Here is a 3,215-nt window from a genome sequence, read left to right as displayed (position 1 = left end):
TTCCTGCTGTTCTATCAATAGCATTAATAAAGCTGAAGTCCTTTATCTCATGGATAGAAAAGCTTAACAGAACTAAGCACAAAGCCACAAAAAAATCAGTACTATGTTGGAAACTACAAAGAGTTAACGAAAACAAAGAGATGGGTAAGGAACATATTCCAAATAGCTGCAGAGGAAATTTTATAATCTCCGTCATACTGCAAACCGATTAGCCGGGCACCCATATTTGGGGGATTTTTTTTTAAAGGACCAGGCTCTGTTAATCATGCAAACCTAATACTGAATTCTAGATACTGCAGGCTTTATCTCTGTATGCTTACCTCTTAGCCGGCGAGCCAGATTTTGATCTGCCATGAGACCTAGACCTACAAGATGAAAAAAACACAGCTCAGCAGGGAAGCTGGTAGCATGCATGTTCCCACATTTGAGACAGCAAGATTCACACTAAATGCGTAAGAACTGTCATGTTGAACAGACAGAAACCTGCAAGTTTCCAGGGCTTTTTCAGAAGTTTTCCAGGCTAAGTTTCAGAAGATAGCTTTTTAAATGGATGCTGCACATGTTGCTCTGTACTTTGGTCCCTGGCTGATGACTGGCGTTTGCTGATGCAGGTGGCAGGAATACATGAACAACCCAAATCCTGACCAGTATTTTCACAAAGCTAATAAAAAGCCATGCTCTAAACTTGCAAGTTTTATTAGGCTTGAGTGACATCTACCAGTACAGTTGAAACTGGCTGCAGGCAGCATGCTCCTACAAACATCATCTCCTCAGTGCACTTTATCCTACATATGCACTTGCTCAAAATATTTTTTTAAATCTGTCTGAACTTAACCCTTGTGAAAAGACTGTCAAAAATGTCAGTCTTTGAGATAAGACTGGTGCACCATAAGAACACTAATACTGCCTAAAAAAATAACTGAAATTTTTAGGTTCCCAGAGGAAGTGTTCTATTTTCCACATCCAAGGCTTTCCACAACAACTTCCAGATGTACGCTTTGACGCTGTCAAACCAGCAAACATCATGTAATACTTATTCAGTCTGTCTATGAATCAAGAGCCTGTCTCTGGATGCTATGCATTCCTTTGATTCTTCTGTAAAGAAACCATCTTTCAATTGCCTCATGTGGAAGTTTAACAGTGACTTCATTAGAGTTAAGCACCAATATTTTGCCACTTCTCTGTACTTGTATGTCTGTAATTTCCTCTGCCTCAGTCACTTAATCTCTACTTACAATGAAAGGTGTCACACAAAGTAGTCTAGAAATTTCACTAAAAGCAACCTTTACATTGCAGAAAACCTCCTGGTACTAAAAAAAGAAAACAACAGTGGTAAAATCAAGATGTTTTTCTCTTTGAGAGCCTATTGACTGTAGTTGTTTTCTGCTCATCACTAACAGTGAACAGTGATGAGCCATGATTAAATCATGTTGGAACAACTGGTATTAAAATTGAACATATTTTAGCAACAAGCTAGAGAAAGCGTACTTGGTCAGTGAAAGGCATTGCTCTACTGCCTCAGGGAATTAGCTTTTTACTAGCTTCTGGACTGTTCGTGTGAGTTTCTGCTCTTAACTAAGCCATCTTCTGGTCTTCTCTCCATGCCCTAAAAACTCCCGTCATTGCTAGGAGACTCTCAGAAAATGCCGCGACCAGCTTTCAGCACTGATTCTCCCACCTTCAGCTGGAGGCTTTTCCACTTACTCCCTTCAGCTAAAGCTTCCCTTTATTTTTTTGTGTTTTTTCATGGTTGACTATTATGTTATTTATTTCACAGAGCAGCCATCAAACCAGAACAGCAGGCCTGGGAACAGGCTGGGGCAAGAGCAGTACCATCTCCTTCAGAGCAGAACTTCAATTTACTCATGTTCTCCTATGACAGCTTGCCGAGGACATCCAACCAACCTATGTCAGCCATGCTGCCTGGACAAGGTTGCACAAAGCACAAGCTGCATTCACTTACTATGGAAGGATTAAACTACAACTTCAGAGAACGAATCACATCCTGTGTTCCTTTAAAATTTGTCATCACTCTTATGGCACATTCGTTGGCAGAAAATAATTCTGACAGCTGTTTATCTCAAATTTAATTCAGCTCCTGTAGACTGACACGTTGTTGTTCAACAGAGCTGGAAACAGCTCTAATGCTCACGGCACTAGCAAGCCCTTCATGACTTGCCCAGCTATATGCATTAGTGCTTTAACACACTACTGGACAGGCATCCTGATTTCTCTGACAAATAATGGGAAGAATCCACAATCTCATGTGTTCTACACAAAGAAAAAGAAAAAAATTTTTCAGATTAATTCCAAATTTGTTTTCTATGTTAGCTGTTAATGCAACCTGATCAAAACAGTACTTGTGATGACTATCGGGATCTGGCTATCAGTGATATGTAAAACAATAAAAAGAGAAAGAACAATCTTCTGCACTGCTTTTTAAAACTACAGACCCGTAAGTTAGTGGAGAGAAAACACAGCTTTTTCTGAAAATGTTAACAGCTGTTAGAAAGCCTAACCAGGCTTTTGAGCAACTTTTACTAAGTATCCGCAGTCACGGAAAAGATCTTACCTGCTTCGGGGCCATGTAACAGATCTGGATCTAGATCTGGATCTTGATCTAGACCTGAAATAAAAAATTAAGACAAATTAAAACAAAATCAAAGAAGCCAACTCAACCAGAAGTGATGACAATTACAGCACTACTTAGATTAATGTCTACATGTTGAACATAAAACCTACATGATCATTAAATGCTTTAGACATCAAAACTCATCATGGTATATGCAACTTTGTAAGTTCTCAAAACTAATTGTATTACCATGCCTGTAAATTCAACTAGGATTATCAGAAACTTTCTAAAGCATGCCAAAGTCTGATTTCTAGAGGTCAACACCTTTTGAACTCTGCTATCCAATACCTTTTTGAATCCCCTAACTAAAACAAAAACCAACAACAAAACCAAAGCACACAACCTATTAAAATTACTACTAATTACCTTGATCTCTTCAAGGAACCCGATCGGGACCGGCGGGGAGACACAGACCTAGACCTACGAGGAGAAACGGACCGGGACCTACGATAGGAAGCTGATCTGGACCTGCAAAGAAGTCAATTAAAGAATTGTACAAGTGTAGTTTTTTCTAAGCAAAAGAAACAAATAGGATAAGAGACAAACTTAAGCACACCTCCTACCACGACTCCGACTGCGTGAC

At 39.4% G+C, this 3,215-nt stretch overlaps 1 long non-coding RNA gene across 1 annotated transcript in view; it reads right to left on the bottom strand.

Annotated features, from left to right (window-relative positions):
- The window catches only part of LOC104077010, a 5,020-nt gene extending 1,806 nt beyond the window's left edge, over positions 1-3,214 (bottom strand). Inside the window, exons 1-4 of the long non-coding RNA XR_683520.1 lie at positions 3,189-3,214; positions 2,999-3,100; positions 2,573-2,626; positions 321-365 (exon numbers count right to left, since the gene is read on the bottom strand). This is a non-coding gene — a long non-coding RNA (uncharacterized LOC104077010). The remainder of the gene's footprint in view (positions 1-320; positions 366-2,572; positions 2,627-2,998; positions 3,101-3,188) is intronic.
- Between the last annotated feature and the right edge of the window lies 1 nt (position 3,215).

This window comes from Fulmarus glacialis, unplaced genomic scaffold (genome assembly GCF_000690835.1).
Source record: "Fulmarus glacialis isolate BGI_N327 unplaced genomic scaffold, ASM69083v1 scaffold40005, whole genome shotgun sequence".
Lineage (NCBI taxonomy): Eukaryota > Metazoa > Chordata > Aves > Procellariiformes > Procellariidae > Fulmarus > Fulmarus glacialis.
Note: the sequence above shows the minus strand (reverse complement) of the source record. Positions and strands in the feature narration are given on the sequence as shown.